The sequence below is a fragment of the Egretta garzetta genome, unplaced genomic scaffold (assembly GCF_000687185.1).
Source record: "Egretta garzetta isolate BGI_Z169 unplaced genomic scaffold, ASM68718v1 scaffold85, whole genome shotgun sequence".
In the NCBI taxonomy this organism is placed as follows: domain Eukaryota; kingdom Metazoa; phylum Chordata; class Aves; order Pelecaniformes; family Ardeidae; genus Egretta; species Egretta garzetta.
The window spans coordinates 4,500,315-4,521,012 of record NW_009259718.1 but is presented as its reverse complement, the minus strand read 5'-3'; positions in this window follow the sequence as shown (position 1 = coordinate 4,521,012).

Here is a 20,698-nt window from a genome sequence, read left to right as displayed (position 1 = left end):
TTTCTGCAAAGTCACACAGCCAGAGGCATGATTTATAACAGGGTTTTTTTCAGGGTTTCATTTTGATTCAGGAGCGAAAGAAGCAATCCCCCTTGGCTTTAGGGGATGGAGAGAAAGAACCATTCATATAATGAAATACGAGCAGAAGCATAACAAAGAGTTATTTACAAACATCAGAAAGGACAAACAAGAGGGCAAAGGAATAGTTTATACTAATCTTAACTCCTGTTTATAATCTTAGCTTCTATTTATGGTCTCTGGGCAAACCAGAACCTGAGTGAATGTACCAACTTAGCATTCATGTAAGTTCATCTTGCACAGAGAAGAAGTGCAAGGCCTACGTCCCACTTCAATCTTATTTTATAGTGTGAGTAGGATTTAAAGGAGTTCATCAGCCTCATAACAGTTCTAGTTACAAAGACTATTTTTTCCCCTCATAAAAGTAGTTCACTTAAAATGCCTTTGCTTCGGTGAAATGTCACTGTATTTACAGCGAAGTAAACAAGAGTAAGATTAGATCACCATCTGTAGCAGATTTTATCTGAAAAATGTCTATGTCTCTGAAAAGTTGGTTTTATTAAGCAAGTACATGGAGAGATAAGTGACCCTGTTTTGGAAGCTTTCATGCCTTCTCAGTCTGAAATTAGACAATGTCCCAGTAGCAGTTTTAGAGGAGAATTCTGAAAATTCAAATGGGATGGAAAGATCTATGATGCTAGTTTTAGTAGGAGTATTGTAATGCTATCGTGATAGTAATGGAAATGGAAGTGTAATAGACACATATGTACATGCATATATAAACACAACTTACATATATATATAGACACCACAGGTATATACATAAATAGATAATACAGTTGTCTGACTGAAAAAGAATTGGAAGGCCAGTATAAAAAGTAGTAGTACATTTCTCTCCTAAACTTATTTGCTTACACTCATAGACCACAGCATTGACAATTAATAAATACAGCAGCCAGATAATATAAATCACCTAGTTACTTTTATTGCACTATTCCAGTTTTTGCTCAATGACAATTCAGACCAGTAACATCTTAAGGGAATAACACAACTTCACAGAGAGAAGGAATATGACAAGCAGGTTATAGAATTTGAAGAAATTAAAACAGAAATTAAATTTGGAGATGAAAACAGTTCTGGTTTTTCATTCTTTTCCATCTATCCTGCAGAAATTTTCTGTTCTTCAGGGGGTAATTCAGCTTTACAGTACAATGAGAAGATGATTCTCTCCTACAACAAGGAGCTAGGCTGATCTCTGTCTTCTCTATTTTTCCAAATCCCAGCAGCAGAGGGATTTTCAGAGAGAGCTTTCTATTATAGACAGATTGATATTTTGTGTCAAGAGAGAGCCTTACTGACTGTTAGCAAACATATAATTCTTCTTTACTTTTTCTGCTCTGGTTTTAAGTGACCAGTGCTTTGAAGTGTCTGCTAATTGCCTAATACTTCGTATCCCAAGTTTCGTACTATCACAAAAATTTCCTGATACTCAGCCCACACTTTTGCTTATCAAATTTCAGCCCTTTACTTTTTGTTATATTTTCTGGGACCTTTTTGAAAAATTGCTCTCTATGGTTGTCATATGCTTCTTTGAAGCATGAGATGAGATAAGACGAGACAAAATGAGACAAGATGAGATGACGTGACATGACATGAAGACTATAGGAGAGAAAAGGAGAAAGAAATGCATTCACATGAGAAAGAAATAGGAAAGACAGATGCCTAAATTACAAGACTCTGTGCACTCTGAGGCAATGATGTTTAATTTCAAAATGGTAAATAAGAAATTCTGTGTATATTTATATTTTTTTCAGACAGCTACATTTTGAATGGACAGTATCATTGACACAAAGCCATATGTATTACTTTAAGTAATTACTTTAAGGGGAATACTGTGAAGCCATGGCTGATGTCAAGCATTTCTTTACATGTGTGGACCCACAGAACAACAGTCCCATTTGAGAAGAAAGCATTATTCAACAATACGGATACATTGGCACAGTCTGCCCTTTTGTTCTCAGATCATTATTATGCTGACTTTGGTTTGGTGTTACTTTCCACACACATCAGAATTTCATATTGCATAATCCCATTCACAGTTGAGGTTGCTGAATTTTTTCATAGTTGGATACAGAAGAGCTGATGCTCTTGGGCACAAGACAAAACATGGTATGAAGTTTCAGATTAGTTGTATTGGTGCTGTAATGGGTGATAGTGAGGTCATTAACAGCTCTTGTCATAGTCATTATATTACAGAGTTAACACCAAGGATTAAAATTTGGTGCTTCTTTTAACTGTGTCAGGCTGCCTGCAGGCTCAGACAGGCATTTCCCCCTGGGTAACAGTTCCACTTCGGTACATGGACTAAAGACTACTTCCTTTTTCTTTTTTAATGAAGACCAAACTTCTGGAGCAAAGTTCTCTGACAAGATTTGCCTGCCTTCCTTGGCAATTCTGAAGTTAGGGTTTATGGAAGACACATGGTCATGCTACTCGATTAGACAGATCGTAGGAAGAAGAAGAAAAGGAGGACAGATGCAAAGACACTCAGCATGTCAGAAATAAAGACATCACAACAGTTTAGCCCACAGGTAAATGCCAAAGTAGATGAGATAGTAACTGTTGTGTCTGAAAACTTATCCAGTGGCCCCAGGATTCTTGATGTCAGTTCCCCTTTCCACTATTGCCTTCGCCAAACTGATGGTTTCTTTCACCACAGCAATGTGAAGAGTACTCTCCCCTGCAACACACAATTTTCTTGTTGTCTAACACACCATACCAAAGGTGCCAGAAGCACTTCAACAATTTGAAATCCACAGCACAGCCACAGATATTTTATTAATGAAAAACTGAGAGATGCTTGGGAAAATACATAATTTTCAAAGATTTCCATGGGAATGAAACAAATATTCATGGAACTAGGGAGATGAAGTCTATGATTTCTTTAGAGTCTTTTGAAATTCTCAATTCAGACTCTTGTCTTATTTGCATGTCAGGAGTGACTTTGTAGAACACATTCTGGATTTTTTTGTGTGAGAAAGACCACAGGATCTGGCCTAGTTTCTTATCCATGCAGTCTTTAATTTGTTTTGACCCAAAGGCAGATACTAAACTGCGAAATGAATTGCCACTCAGAATAAACTCTCAGCATTTCTCATTGAAGTGTTTTAGTGCCTTGTTTATTCCACTTATGCTCTTACTCGTATCTTTACACTTCTGTAATAGCTTCTATGTGAGTATCTCAAGCACTTGGAAATGTTAATTCACCACATTTTACATCAGCCTTTGTTTATGACTCTGAAATAATGATATTTTACAGATGGAGAAACTGAGGCACAGAGAAATGAAGAATCTTGTTCAGAGACAGGCAAATCACCCTAGTTAGGTTTCCCACATAAATCAGTATATACCCTACTTTTTCAGTCTTTTTCTGAAATAGAAGGATGCAGTTCTCATACAATGCACAGAATTGCTATGAAATTAATTCTAAAAAAGTGACATCCCCTCAAAAGTTCACAGAGTTAAAGGTAATGTTCACCCTGAAATTTAGGCAAAACAGCAGAATCAATACTGCTGCTCCTGAGGTCTACATGAATGTACAAGAGCTTCAGATGCATTCTCCTCTCACTGAGTGCACTTTGTCAGGGAGGAGGCTCCTCCCCAGGACGGCTTACATTCCTTCCTCTGGCATGTCTCTGTTTAGCAACATTTGTAAGAATGAGCTTCAGATAGGAAAAGCATCATCTTCTGAATCCATACTGCTTCTTGCAGCACTGAAACATTTCTTCAGAGGTTATCACAAAGTGATCTTGCTTAATTATCAATCCAGACAAATCAAACTGGAATGAGAAATGGAGAAAAAAGGTTGAGAATGGAATATATTCCAAGGACAAAATTAAATTCAGGTTTTTTAGGTCAGTATATGTACATGGTTTAGGTACAGGGGTTTTTTTAGATCAGCATAGGTAGACAGTTTACTTCTTGGAATGAAAACAGAGCATCCAGAGGTGTCAAGCAACTCAGTCAGGGGACAATAAAATAGAACATCCTTGAGTTGGTCATTTTCACTGGCTGTTTTGGATCCTGAGTGAATCTCTAACATGTTTCTGGACCATTAATGGACCATTATGGATCATTTGGGTGCCCTGACACTGTCCTTTCAGATTACAGCTCAGATGTCTTTACGTCATTGGCAAGCTCTGGGGCTGCCACATGAAGGGCTGTCTCTCCCACTGCACCTAGAGAGGCAATAATAAATTAACCATCTCAGTGCTACATTCCCACCACTCATCTCTTTCCACTCCCCTCCAGCAAGTTTATTCTCTGCTACAGCTACAGCCCTGTGCCTGTTATCGAAACATGCAGATGTTTTGTTCTCAAAAGTATTTCAGCCAAGACTAGTACAAGAAAGGGCACTACCTCTCTGACAAGTACCACAAGCTTCACAAGCAAGAAGTTTCTGGATAGCTTGCACAACATTATCCTTTGAGGCCTGGAGCAGCAGAGATTCCCAGATCCTGGAACAATAAAAATTGCCCATTCATAGTCTTAAAATTAATAAAATTTATTATAGGTAGCAAATTTTTATGCATCAGCAAAACAGACTTGGTTAGAGGTTTTTGGTCTCAAGATAACTTTTGAGAACTGTAAAGACGTATACATGATTAACCACCTTCTGAAGATCAGACATTCTGCATAACCAGAAGATCTGTAATTCAGCTTTTGAATGACTAGAGAGCTGAAGAAAATTTCACAAAGGAAATATAATTCTGACTCAGGTGGTAATTTAGCATTCCAGGGTAATTGCACGTTTACTGTACTTGACTAGGCGTTGTACGAGGTGTCAAATTACCTTACACTGCCAGGCCTCTGCATTTTCTAGCAGGCAACATATGAGATCCTTGCAGAAATTGCAGATATTCCCTGAATTATTTCTGGATTTCTGTTCCCATTCCGAGTTCATCAGCCAGTCTCAAGTAGGCTGGATCATTGATTCTTGTCATAATACAAAATTCAGCAACCAAATCCTTTCTTTCTGACAGACGGAAATACACTGGCAGAACACAAAACTGTCTCTTTGACTCCCAGGCCTCTGCTCTAACCAGGAAACTCGGGTAGAAAAAGAATCCTAATTAAATATTCAAACCTTTCATCTTGCTCCATCCCAGCATAGGAGCTTCAGCTGAATACAATACATAATGATCCCTCTGGAAAGTTTGAAAATAAAGACATCATTGTTAACAGAAATAAATATTTTTTAAGAAAAATAAAGGTTGGCGGCATGCCCATTGTAATTATCTCTGATGCTGAGAGCCACAGGGATTCTGTCTGTATGTACCCGGCCAGCTTAATCTGCCAAAATGAAAAAAAAAAAAGAAGAAATAAATTTCTTCTTCATCAGCTTGTTAACTTAAAGTAAAATAAGGTGATACCCTAAGGAAATGTACTAACAACATGCAGCATCATGTTTTTCATAACGAGAGAATGAAAACCACTCCGACTGCTTTTAATGGAACAGGCTATGCTTTAAGAAAATGGGAAGTCAAGCCTGAAGTTACTGACAAACCTGTTGAAAGGGAAAGACTGGGGTAACAGAGAATTTTCCAACAGGTATTACACCACAGTTATACAGGTTGAAGAACTAATTAGGAAAAGGGCTATGTCTCTCTGCTGACCTGCATCTGCAAAATGGCATGCAGAAACTGAAGAAGAGCAGAAAGGATATAAAAGAGGAATGGGGTATGCTTGAATATATGGTCAACACTTTTTCAGCATTCACTGGCACTGCATTCACACACTAGGTAGTGCTGTCAGCTACTCAACCTTACCAGCAATGCAATACCTGATTTATTAAAAAGATAGAGAAGATAAAATAGTTGTAATAGTTCCTTAATGGTTCATTGGGTAATGTAAACATCTGCAATTACAATCCAGGACCTCTGTTTTGCTGTGTCTCAATGCATAAGGGAAAAAAGGTATTATGTATGTGTATTTGGATGCTAGTCTCAATGAAACATTGAGAGAAGACATAGACTCATCATTTACACTAAATCAATTGTAGCAAGTGTGCTCTGATCCTCTGTAAGTATCCCAGGAAAGATGGGAGAAACCCTTCTTGTATGTTCTACTCATATGTTTCTCCTTGGTTTCCATGCACTTCACAGAAAAAGAGACTGCTCTGAAGTCTTTGCATCTTCTCTCTATCCATGCATGTCTTCAGTGATTAGGAATAGGCAACAATACAGGTGGCAGAAACTAGCTCTCTCCTTCAGGAGCAGCATGGAATAATAGTTCAACAGACAAATATTTTTCATTCTTCAGTGAGTCAATATGAAAATTCTGGACTGAGATTGCAGCTGCAGAAGGCATGCAAGATCTTCAGAGACTGAAAAAGAAACAGTTCCCCCACAAAACACAATTTTAGGATTCCCCTTCAACCAGTAGTTAGTTGCCTGAGCTAACTGTAGAAGGAAAGGTTTGTCCACACAAGGCAGGTGACAGATGATGTTTCTCATAACAAAGCCTTTGAATGTTCCTCAGTTTAAGCAGGCTCCTCAGAACACTGATGAAGCCTTCACAATCACCATCTCTTCCTGTCAGTTGTTACTCCTAGAAAAAGTCAAGAATGAACTAAAGACATTGAACTTTAATGTTTGCTAAAGAGTTGGTAGGCTGGAAATCTGCATTGTCTCTTCCTGTGCAATGTTTATTTAGGGGAGAGATTCCAATCACCTGGGTTGGAGTTCAAAATAAAATGTATCTAAAAGGAGTATGGTCAGTCTACAAAAATGGAAGTCCTAAGAATGAGTCACCATATAATAGCTGTTCACCATATAGAATCTGCTCTGTATGGTTTCTGGTCAGGGAAATGTCCAAAGCATCCTTCTATTCCAGGTGCAGATATACAGCAGATGCACTGAGCAGAACAAGTCTTGAGCACATAAAACACCTTGAGGCTGCTGGCTGAAATCCAAGGGAGGGAGATAGCCCAAGGAACACTGTAGGTTACTGTACATCAAAAAGGTGAGAGTTAGAAATTAGAGAGCTGACAAGAGCCAGCTACTCTGCTGTTCAGGGTGCTTTTAGGCTTTCTCCACAATTCACTCTAAGAAGTCTCTGAGAACATTGTAAAATCTCTGCAAAACTAATACTGCCCAAAATTAATTTGCTTCCTGAAAAGGAATTCCCAATCTTCACAACAGACTGCTTAATCTGCATTTTCTGTGAAGACACAATAAAGATAATGAGAAGGAAAGGCTTTCCTCTCTAATTAATATTCTTTAGACTCACTCAGCAGATGGTCTGCTTTGCCATACTTAAGAAAAAAGTTGCTACCTGCAAAGGGGATTATTGAGGTTCTTCTGTCCCCAAGACCCAGAGAATAAGGTGGAAGGCCTGAATCTCATTACAGACCAATCAGTTAGGAGTTTTAGAAATTAAATTCATAAATCTCTGAGGTTGAAGTGGATTTGATGCCTTTATGAAAGATTAAGTCTCAACTATATATAAGGAAAGAAACTGGAGTCTGATTACAGAATAATTAAATATTTGAACATGACGTTGCAGAAAATTAAAAAAATGGTCAAATGTCAAGCCTGAAAAAATAATTTCTCTCAGAAGAAAATATACATGAAAGTCTGGAATGTCATTTCAGTGTGATCTACCATGGATAGTCCAAAATCACCCTAGTCCAAAATCACACTTTCTGCCATTTCTGAAGTCTAAATCATTTAGATTCCAAATGATTGGGCTTCTGTGCATGAGGTGACTGGTTTGTACCCATACAGAGCTGTAATTGTGCAGAAGGATCTCTCATCATCCTAACTGAATCTTCCAGTTTTGCCTGATTGTTTCCTTTAGTTCTCTGTGTTCTTTCAGGCCACCATAACAATTTCTATTGCTTTATCTACACCCAAGAAATTCTCATATACTTACAGCACACTGTTCTTTTGGTTATACCTTTTTATTGAAAACTGTATGTTAGTGTATATGTATAAATATATACATGTACCATATTTGTTAAATAAAACATATTAACATATGCACTTACATATATCTGCATAGCATATAGCATCTAACTTTACAAATATAAATATTATATATAAACAAAGTATTTAAATAGCACTAGCACATCTTCCATTAAAAGGTGTAGTAATAAATAGTTTGTGTACTGCATAAATCAGCTTGACTGCATGAACACATACTTCTTGAAAAAGTACTGAAAAATACTAGGATCTCCTTTAAAAGAAAAGGCTTTTCTGTACCTCTTTAGTCCATTGTTCCTCTGCCTAAAGTAAGGACTAGGGCATTGGGCACTTACTTTACTACTTCCTGGCATATATATAAAGTTGCATTTCCTCACCCAGGCTTCAATGATATAAATACTTGTAAGAAGTAAGCGGGTGTATATGTTTGTGCTGTAAGTAATGTGGGAGGAAATAGAAGCAAACAGATACAGATACTGGTTACAGTGTATGAAAACATCAGCTTACAGCACAAATAGAACCTGAAGAACTGTAAGCACAGTAACAAATAGGGGGCAAAACATGTCTGTTAATTCTCATTGAGAATTTATTTGGGATATCAAGAGGCCTTGATTGGTGAAAAAGCAATTAAATGGCTAATCTGAACACATTGTTAGAAATCACAGAATGGCAAGGGTTGGAAGGAACCTTGGGAGAACATCTAGTCCAACCCCAAATGCAAAGCTCATGTCTAAAGTCATAGTTTCTGGTACTGAGTTAGCTGAACCAAAGGCAGCATATTCTAGCCAAAGTGCAACTGAGTTGAGAAGGAAATACTGCACAGCTGAGACATGTCCCAGCATGGATCCTAATGAGGTGGTTCAGCTGGGAGTTCTTATTTCTGTCCTTGCTCTCTCTAACAACAACCCCAGCTGGGTTAAGGGTTACAAGGTTCTAAGATAACCAGTGACTATGCTCCTAACTGGCAGTGTCTCCTGCAAGTGGGCAGGCATGAAAGGGGATTGAAAGGATAATCTAGAAGCCTGGGGAAGCCTCTTTGAAGTTTAGCCCCTTTCTCTTCCACAATGTCTTTACATGGGAGAAAATAATGAGAAACCAATTAAGCTGTGAGCACTTTCCAAAATATTACTTTCTATATAACTCTAATCAATTTCTTAACACCTTACAAGAAAGCTGTTTCTATCAGAAAAAAGAAAACAATGAAAATACTGAAGTGAAACAGATTAACAGTATCTACAAGGTACCTAGAAAGGCTGCTCACAAATTACATTTGAAGGAAATTCTTCACTTTCAAATTGGGAGACAAAAGGATCCAGAAGGCAGAACAGCTGAAGTTTATGACCTTGTGTGATCTCTTACCATCCATAGTCCAGAGAAGGAAACATCGAAGTACTTTAAACCCATGTAAGGGTCTCTCTATATTCTCTGAATAATTCAGAGGCAAAATACCTCATTTAGAACACTCTGAGCACTGAATGATACGGTGCAAGAAATACAGTCCAAAGAACGATCCATCATGCTTTGAAAAGCCGAATACAGATTCACCTCCTATAATTTTTTCAAGTGAAATTTTTTCTCTTCTGCCCAAAACATATTTGGACTAGCCCTTGCATCATTCAGAAGGTCTTTGTTTATGTAAACAGTTTTAGAAACTCTTATTCTATGGACAGCCTCCAAGGCATGTAGAGAAGAGCAATGAAAACAACTGAGGAGACATTGTTCTCAGAGATTCAAACATGAAAAAGGATTAATAATGGAACAATAAGAAGCCTTTATACTGGTATGTGCTTCCAAGAGACAGAACCCCATTGCTTGAGTCATCTTCATATGAATAATTGGCGGGTAACACAATCAATCAAACATGTCTGGGAAGAAGGAGAATAAATCTAGTGAGGCATGAACTGAGATTAATTCTTCTCTTGAGGGGTAGGAAGGACACAAAAGCAGGGGGCTTCTCCTTCTTCTCCTTCTATTGACTGGAACTTCACTACAGATTAGCAATAGTATTTTGGAGCAGGGAAGTACCAGGCAAGTGGTATACTCTTCATTACGTTTTTAATCAAAATATATTAAATGTTTCTTTACTGAAATTACAGTTTTTCTAACCATTCTCAAAAATGGGCCTTTTGTCAACTGGGAACTGGAATAATTGTTTTAGAGATAAGCTTCAGGGGGAAAAAAAAAGAGGACATTTAATCCAGTTGCAATTATACAAACATTTAGGTGGGGAGGGACCTCTGGAGGTTTCTGCTCTGGGATTTTCTATTCCAAACACTTGCTTACAGCAGGATTAATTCCAAAGCCAGATCAGTCTGTTCAGGTGAACTCTGAACATCTTGAAGAATCTAGATTCCCCAGGCTGAGCCTGAACGGCCCTCAGGAGGAGAAATTTTTCCTTATGTTCTATCAGAATTCCCCTCAATGCAACCTGTTCCTCTTGCCCCTCTCTTTCACTGTGTTGTTCTGAGAAGAGTTTGACTCCTCCTTTTTCCATGGGTATTGGAAGATAGTAATTATATCTACCCCAGGCTTCTCCAAGCTAACAAACTAGACATCCTCAGCCTCTCCTCATACATCATGTGCTCTAGCACCCTAAGCATAATAGTGATTGTTAACTGTACTCACTCCACTTAATCATCTCTCTTATACTAGAGATCAAGCTAAGATTTTTTTCTTGATGCAATCTTGTATGTGCTGAGGCAAATAATCACTTCTCTTGCCCTGATGGCTATGCTTTTCCTAATACATCACGGTAAGCAGTTAAATGGCATTGTCACTAAGGCACATTACACTACTGACATACTTTCAAATTGGAAGTCTTGTTGCAGAGCTGTCCCCTACTCAGTCAGTCCCTGACCTGAAGTGAGTCACAGGTTAGTTCCATTCCAGATATGGGACTTAGCCTTGAATTCCTGAATGGCAGATTTTTAATTTCCCTTCTATTTTTTTTCCAAACCAAAAATTCAGACATGTAACAATAAGTAGGAAGAAAGAGTTCTCACTTAAGGAGCTTCAAAATTGTTCACTTCATTGAGCAAGTGAATTGTTTCTACCTAGTTATCTAGATAAGGGAAGATACTATTTGATTCAAGCTTGTCTTTCTTTTTCTTTGTATTTGAAAATTACCTCAACAAGTATTTAGGGCTGTTAGGCTAGTTGGCCTAACTGGAAAAGTTAGACCACCATGTAAAAGGGAAGGAAAATTGTGAAAATGGACTATTTAGCATGTAAGGAATAAACAGGGCACTTGCTTTCATAACATACATATTTCTTATAGGAAGAAACAGCAAGAAATTCTGTCATTAGCCAAATTACTTTTCTGAACAGTTGCATGTCTAAAGATTGATCAAATCATTTTCCTTGCTCACTGAAGGGTGAAAATTCTCACCAGCCTTTCTGCTGCTGCTTAAAATGACTGTGGGAATAGAAACCCCGAAGAACCTTAGCTCATAACCATGTGTTTTTACCTTTTCCAGTCATGAGCTTCTATTTTTCTGTGGATAGATTAATCCCTTTGGAGCAATCTTTAGCATGCTAAAAATAAGTTTTTGTAAAAAAAAGCAAGTAATTTCTTAATTCCTGGACACTTTACAGGTAGTGTGTCAACACACACACTCTTCCAGAGTCCTGTTAGACAAGTTCATCAGATCTGTATAACTGTTCAGCTTTATATGCACATATCCAATCAGGTGATGAGTACCTGTTTTAAAAATTGTTCCAAATAATATATAATATATTTTACAGAAGTTTCATTAATGTTTTAATTAAAGGATATTACATTTACTTCATCTTCACAAATTTGTAAAGGTGGACTTTAAAAATTCATTTTAGCCATTTTTGCATCGTGAAAAACCTGCTGAAAATAAAGGAGAGCACATTAGGCACAGATACAAACAATATTAAGACAAAAGTAGAGTTACACAGACAGTGATAACTGCAGCCTGAAGGTTGACTGTCAGATAGTCTTGCTGGAGTTTGAGGCTATCATTCCATGTATGTTTGTTTAAATACTGTCATAGTATTTAAACAATAGAACTTCAAGCCCCCAAAGCTGTACAGCCCAGCCTTGCTTTTATTTGAACAGAGGATCAATTGCTTTTGGTAGAAAAGTTGCATCTTTCTACACAGCGCTTCAGTAGTGATGCCAATTCACTCACCGATCTCTTCCCCAAACAGCTGCCTCATGATACCCAGCTGGGATTGGCTGGCTGATACTTTAGGTAACAACAGTCCTGATAGGTGTGTTAGTGGCCTTCAAAAGATAAACATATAATTTTGTCCAGGACACAGAGCTGAGCAGGGTCAATTTTGCTGGAAGACTAGCAAGATACATATCTTGACCAGCTTACTATTGCAGAGCTTAAATTTGTTTTGGGTTTTCTGTTTGTTTGGGGTTTTTTTATGAAAGACTCAGTGATACTGTCCCTGAGAAAACAAGCCCAACAATGCAATGTCAGCAAATCTGATTCCAGATAGAAAAAGTACCAGATATGGATAGATATGTGCAAACTTCTCAAAACTGCAAAATCTTAACCTTAGAGTTTCATGGAAGAACATTTATTTTGAGCAAAACTTGTATTTCTTTCTTTCCACTGGGCTGGGAAGACTATGGATGAGGTTGCCTGAAGAGGGAGAAAAAACATCCAGGACAACATATGTGGGCAGATTCAATGGCTCGTTGGCCTGAATGAAAAACCTGTTTACACAAATTTCTACAAATGCAAAGATAGATGCAAAAAAATAAGATGATTGAAATTATCCTAAAACTAATAAATTTACCTACATTTGCTAACCTGCATATCAGTTTCCGTGCAAGGCTCAAGATTTAGGTTTTAGGGTGATTATTTTTGGAAGTAAATGTAATTAATTTGGTCAGGAACAATAATCTAGTCTATTTTATTATTTAACACTAAAATCTGCAAAGAATTTGCTGACCTGAGAAATGTCTAGCGTGACTCAGCACAGAGAGGCCTACCCCAGATAACTACCTCTCAAATGCTTCTCTAAACTTGAAAGTCTCAATCTTGATTTTTACGGTAAGATCCCAGGACAGTTTTCTGGTGAGGATTCGATAGCCATTCTACTACAGTGACACGAAATGACCACAAGGTAGCAGCAGAGATCTGAGTGGGAAACAGGAAGGGCTTGAGGAAATTCATATCTGCCTGAACTCAAGATGTGAAGACTTACTCAGTATATTACGCTAAATAAGACTGTTAAGAACTGCTAATTTTCATACAGTTGACCTGGAAAATGGATCTAAAAGCTAATTTTTAATTACAGAAAAGTAAGAGAGATTTCAGATACACTCAGAGTACAGGCCAAGCATATCAGGGTGGCACTTAGGATTTTGTTTGCAAATAGACCTGTTGTCATGTTGAATCACTGAGAACAACACTGATTTTTACAGTGACATTTAGGTACTTAGGCTAACAGTCTCTTGGATACCCTGAAATATTTGTGCACACGCTCTTTTCTGGCTTAATGCTGTTTCTAGAAATTTAGCTTGCCTTTAGCATGGATAACATTTTATTACACATACATATTTGCACTAGCTTTATAAAACTAGCACATAATCACACTTAAAACTGTACCAATGTGTATTTCTGTTTAGAGGAGGTATGTATGTGGCAACCTCAATTAAACACAAACATTTGAACTAGGTTTTAGTTCAAACTGCTACAAACATCAACCTAACCCCTCTAAAGTCTCATCCTTAGCTAAGTTATTGACATCTGGGTGTAAATCAGACCCTAAGCATAAAATGTGCACAGGCTTTATGAGGCAAGTTTTACAACCTTGGAATGCAGCTGCTACCTCTAACGTCAGGGAGTTTGTCCATAAAATTATACACCTTGTTCTCATTCCCAGGCTTAGCTCCACCCTGGCTCAGATGATGAGTCTTAGTTATTTCATTTGAAGATGCTACTTTATCAGCTAACAGAGCTCTTGTAATAGAAAAAAAAAGGCGGCCTTCTTCCTCTGCCTGATTTTATTACATTTTCCTCAACTGTGCCATACCTTCGCTCCTGAACCCCAGAGTACAAACTTCTTTCCTGAGTATTACAAACATCATATCCAGGTAGTTATGTATTGAGCTCTCCAGAACCAATGTTTAGCCAAACAAGAGCTGAGTCAATGTGTTACTTCTTGCAGTCCATACAGATTTTCATTTTCAGTCTTATTTTATGTTCATAACTAACTTTTCAGTAAGAGATAGCTGCTGAAATGTTATATTCTCTAACATAAATATGACTGCCTGGTTTGCAAGAACTATTACAAAGACTATGCAGGTGTCCATAGGCTGTTGCCTGTGCGTTTTGTTCAGACAAATTAAAATCTTCTCTATTTTTATTTACACAGCTTGGGTTAAGGAAGTGCATGCTACTCAGAGTTAATCCATTTGCATGAAAAGTGGACTAGTAGCTAAAAAAGAAGTTTTGCCCAAGAAGATCTGGAACTTAATGATTCACCTTGGAAGAAAAGAATGTGTTGCTCTACATACTGATTTACATTCTGAGGCACTCAAGGACCCTTTCAAAAGAGTTTTTAGTAAGGTTCCTCTCTTACTACAAAAATCCTGCCCCTTCTGGATAAAACATTGTTTTCTTCCATAACTAAAAAATTCACATACATAAATGAGCAGATGATTTGGGCCTGTTCTCGAGATTCTGAAGCCACAATAGAACTTCCCAGGCAGCAGCAGAAAGGAATGGGACAGGTGATTCAAACTAATCACAATATGCACCAGCTGCTTCCTAACTTCTCTCCATTGACTCACAATATGGTGAATTATGGTTAGCAGACATGTCCTCCTTGTAGATAGCAATGAGTTTTCTGTGGCTCTATGGCTAAGGTCTCCACCAGAATTCACAGGAGTTTAGTTTTTCTGAAAATTAGATCAGCTTGATATTGAAGATAATCACTGTTGAAAATGTTCTGTCAAAACAGAAAATTATTTAATATGTATTTGTAACATAAGAAAGTTCTGGTGTCCATGTCCTACATACTTGCTGGACTGATGCTTTTCCTTGAAACAGAGTTCTGCTTCAGAAGCAATAACAGCACAACATGCACAGGTTTTTATTTTCTCAACCTGAGATGGTTACATGGTAGTAAATATAAAGCTTTGCTAATTTATTAGACACTTTCTTTAACATTTGTGTTCTGAATACATTTACAACCATTAGAAAAATTCCAAGAATTCTGAATTTAGAACTCTAGAACTCCTGCGCTCAAACCAGAGGTCTGAGACACCCTCTGAGCGAGTTTACATTTGCTGCATCAGAGTCAAGTTTCTGACACAGAGTTACAAGTTTGATTCTATCCAAAAGAAAACTCATCTAGGCCAATCCCCCAGAGATTCTAGGGTGCAGTTACACTAATTTGTGTCAGAATCCTACTTGATTGATTATCCATGCTGAATATATATCAGTTTGCAATCAGCTGTGATCCAGGTGAGACCCTTGGGCTTTTGTATTTGCCTAGTGAAAGAGAGCGCGGACCTAAGATGCCAAAAGCAAGGATTTAATGTGTTTAGCAATTTCCTGAAGGGAACAGAGGCATGAACCCTCTTTCTTACACATCACAGAAGGACTCAAATCAGTTCCAGGACCTTGAAACCTACTGCATTCTGCCTTTCAGTGAGGATACAAAACAAACAATCTTCAAAATGCATCATGGCTCTGAATACAGGCTGCATAGTCCTAAGACTTCCACATCTCTGCTCTGTGTGTACTGCAGCAAATAAGACTGGTTTTCTCTCTGAGTAATGGAAAATGTTATGCTACTAGAGCATTTTAAGCTGATGTCCCTGATGTGTCTTCCAGCTTATTTACCTGAGCTAGCTTTAAATACAACCAAGGGAGCACAGATATCATTACAGGTGTGAAAACCTGCTCAAAAAGCTGAGTAAATCCTAGACAACTAACCTAACGCAAACATTCTTACACAAAATATTTCCCACAGGGAGTTTCTTCATTCTTTCTTGTTCTATTGTCTTCCTTTTTTTTGATCTACTTCACATCAAGGCTGATACAGCATTTAGTCTTGTGTTTAAAAAAAAAATGAAACAGTTAACTACTCCAAAAGCCAATGCAAATTGACTGACCTACACTTTGAAATATAGGAAGGAAAAGATGGGATTTTACTTTTATAGAAGAGAAAAGGGTTTGAAGGATTTTGAAATACTGAGAAGAATAAGCTGATTGAGAAATTCTACATGAACATGATCCAATCAAAATTTGGGCTGTCTTGAGCCCATCTTTCTCCCTATACCAGTTCATGGTTCTATGGGCTCCTGCACAAAAGAGGGTACAGGGCCCTGGCACTGCAGCCACGTTCTTTTGGTTTGCTCTCTGCAGGTGTGGAACCCCATCCTCAGTCACAGCAGCAGATCGCATCAAAATAATGCTACTAGAAAAGGGAAAATAATCAAATACTATGGATCAGAAATTACTAATCTTATCTAAAATTAGCTTCGACTTTATCCTGAGAGTTATTTCAGTGGGTGGGTCCTGCAGTAGTGAATCTACCCTCTGACAAAACATAGAATGTTCTTTCTCTGTCATGCACAGAGTTGTGCCTAGAATCCTAAAATCTGTAACTTTCAAGGCAAATACCTTTAACATGTGAGGTAAAGGAGCACATAAGGGCACAGATGGGACAGCAGACACTAAAACTCAAGATGGTATTATAATTCACTAGCTAATACCCAGAAATAGTCAGGACAGAGGCCTGTGATGGTGTGCATTTCAACCAGTTGTGTGCTGTGCCACGAGTTCTTGCACAATATACTATATGAACAGAGACAAGAAATTCTGCACTTGGTTTATTTTCTTTTTAATACATAGGTTATCACTATTTGGTGCCATCTTATAGGAAGTAACTGCATATATGATTATCAAGCCAGCAAGGTGCACATAAGTAATTCCAAGAATCAAAGTATAAGCAAAACCCCTCATATAACTGTCAATCTATGGTCATACCAGAATTAATATACCAGATAAGAAACTAAACCTTGATTTCATCTGAATTCATGTTAGATGTCTTCTACAAAGTTGTAAAATCGGTGTAGATAAGCTAGATTTCTAGATTATCATTAACCTTTGTCACTTGAGCAAATGGAAATCAAGGTAGGTTGGTCTGCTGTCCACATATAAGTGTCTAGTTTAGAGTTAAATGAACTGGTCTCCATTTTATAAAACAAGGGTGGATACACTGCAGTGGTGGCACAAAGAGCAAAACAGTTTCACCTGCAACATTCAAAGAACACTTTAATGAGGCACAGGCATTTTTCCTACTGACTTAATAGCTCTCCAGCTGACTAGCATAGCATTGACAGCCTACTCAGAATATAGGGTGTTCTCCACCCTTTAGCCAGGGTAGGAGGACAAGGACAAAATGGGCTTTATCTCTTTATTACCATTTTGGCAGAAGGTGTTTTTTTACGTGATAAGTTGTGATCTTGGTGAAGTGTAGCTGTTCCTGCCTTCCTTTTCCCTACCCTTCTCCTCCATCCCTGTTCTCACTTATACTGAATTTGTGTTCGTTACTTGTTTGAAATAAAGGGAATTATTATAATTTAAGGCCAGAAGCAACTCTAGAATCATCTAGTCTGACCTTCCATATATCTTAGATGCTTATAATTCTCCACGCATCAGGGATTTGGGTAAATCTGTCCAGATAAACTTGTCTTCCAGAAAGTATTAGAGATGAAAAAATCTACCATTTCTTGTGGAAACTTGTTCCTCAGTTAATCAATGTGACTGTTAAGAAATTATAACTTCTTGTGTGAAGGCCACTGCTTCTTGTTATGTCATTCTCAGCTACTTTACAGAGCTGTTGCAAACCTAGAATTTTCTTCTTATGAAAGATACTTAGACTTACAAGGTGGCACTTTTCATTTTTATTCTTTTGTACTAGTACAGACTATATTTTTTAAGCTTCTCAGTGTCAGGCATGTTTCTCCAATCATTGCTTCATTTTTAGGATTGCCTTCAACTTTTCAGATGCTTTAACAATTTACATGTTAATTAACAATTTACATTCTTTCTCCTGCATAATGCTTTCAATATACATGCCAAGAGATTGCAGTAATGTTTTTTACAGTTTCACCTTGACTGTCATGTTGTTTTCCTTGTCCTCTACTACCCCAAAATGGTTTTCAGTCGCAATTCTTCCCCCCACATCCAGTCTGTTGTTATAGATAGCTTCCTTCCTTAGTAGCTATAAAACTTCGGTTTCTTTGGCTGTATTATTAAAAACAAAAAAAAAACCCACCCAAGACAGACATCTCTATGTATGGATTCAAGTTGCCAAAAAACCCCCACAGTGTCTTGTAAAAGTGCTCTGTTTTAATCTTTATTTTGTTCATTATTTCATCACAGATGACATACTGAACAGCAGTAATATGCTCATTGTCTCTTTTTGCTAATCTCCACATTATCTAGTTTCACACTAGGCTTGCAGTGACACCTGAAAGAGAACCCTGGAGCAAAAGAATATAGTCTCATTTCCCATTCTCCCATCTTCCCAACAGACTGACTAGACAAAAATGGGAGCAATGCCCTAGTCCTGAAGGGTTCACCGACAGATACTATCTGCTGCCTTCTTACCTTACCTCCTGCTACAAGCAAGCACTGCCTTAGAATTTTCTATTTTCCTAAATCACCCATTCACCGCTCCCCACTGTATGAAGCCAGACTAGAAATGATTCTTTGTCCCTTTGGAATAAAACACTTCATTCTAAAGAACAGTAGTTAGCATCTGTTCTCAATTAGGAGAATTGTAATCTGCACACATATGCACACATATGTGGCCAATTACTGTATTAATACATAGGATTCATTCCTCTTTAGGTAGGTCAATATATAGGCTAAGCTGAATTTTAAGCCTTTTTCTTCCCCCTTTATAGAGGTTTTGCAATACAATCTGGAAAGGTTTAAACACACATGAAACCAGTGGCATTTCTTGAGCTTGAATAACTTTGGTTATTTAATTACACTCAAGGCAAACAGGGCAACCAATGGAATTGATGTGTCTGAAGTTCCATTTGTTGATGCCCTTTTGTTTAGCCAATAGAAAAATATTTCCTTGGGCCTCTAGCAAAACTTCTTAAGAAAAAGAAAGGAAAAAAGTAGGAAGAAGACGGGGAGGAAGGCAAGAAGGAAAAAAGCCTTGAAGCCTGATCTTTAGAACAGGCACTGCTTTTGTGGTATGTTCGTTAAACAATTCTCACAAAGTAGAATATATATCCCTTCTACACACCATCATAATACCTTCATATGGGGAAACTCATACACACAGAAGCATATGATTTGCCTAAAGCTATAGATATATCCACTGCATATATTAGAACTTCACCATTTCTAAATATCAACACAGTGCTGCTCCCAGTCGACCATAATGCCCAGGTTATGCCTCTCCAACCCCAAGGGCATACAATTATTCAGAATCAGAACTTACATGATAAAAATATGACTGATTCTTTTTAACATTTGTTCAAAATCAGTGTGGGAGTGTTTTCTTTCAGACTTGATTCTTAGGAATTGAATCAGATAAGCAGTTTGAAAAGCTGTGGGTAGAAGAGGAGCTTGGTAGAGCACTTCTTTCTGGAGCAATTTGCTACTTTCATGTCTGTATCTGTGACTCGGATCAGGAATACAGCAACTCCAGAATGATAAAACAGCAGTTTGATGAGTGATTTCTTAATTTGTTCCTAATCCCTAACACTACCCCTTGCTACAGATCATCTCTCAGCACAGAACTGAAGCCAGCACTCATATTTTATATCAATGACATGCTAATGCTACAATGCTGTTCAACAACACTCTGGGTGCACAAGGGTCATAAACAAAGGCATTTTGTGACTTCACAAAGATGTATATCTAGTTCAGACACTCTGAATAATAGGGGGTGTCTGAATTTAATGCATTGCCTGATGGCAGTCCAGAATTTGCTGCTTTTCTAGAATTTTTGCACTACACTTTCTCCTCTGACATAGCACAATCATGCTGTTTTTCCATCTAAAATGAGAATCACTAGTGAAGGACAGTGAAGTCTACAAATGACCAGGTAGCCTGGAATGGAGTGAGTCACATCATGTACCAACTTTCCATTACCTTCATACTCTCACACCACGCTCAGCAAGGTCCTCAAACAAGGACTTGGTACTTTCCACAACACACTGGATTTGGGCAAGACCTGAGCCAGTTATAGGACTCTGGGAGGAACATTTCCTTTTATGTCTCAGATACTCAGGCAAACACACAGGGATTTTGACATGAAAAACACTGTGGAAATCATGTGTTCTCTTTTCAAATAAGCTTGTCTTACTGCCAGTAACCTTGTTGCCACATCAATAGAATGATGCAATGAAAAGCTCCAGCTTCTAGTTTATGCCTGACCTTGGACACAGAAAGGAGCACAGGCATCCTTGTTTCATTTCTACTATGCTGCAGGCACACCTGCTGTGCTCCTCGCGGTCACCAGGCCAGTCACAGGGTTCAAGAGCAATTTAACTGGATCATGTGGCTCTTACCTCAGAGGATTTACTAGATATCTTAAACATACCAGTAGCACCACACAATTGGCTATTTCTGCTGCTAGGGAGTGTTCTGTGCTTCACTGAGATCATTGGTGACTCTATGATTTCTTGATATCCTGATTCCCCAGAATATCAGGGGGTTTAGCAG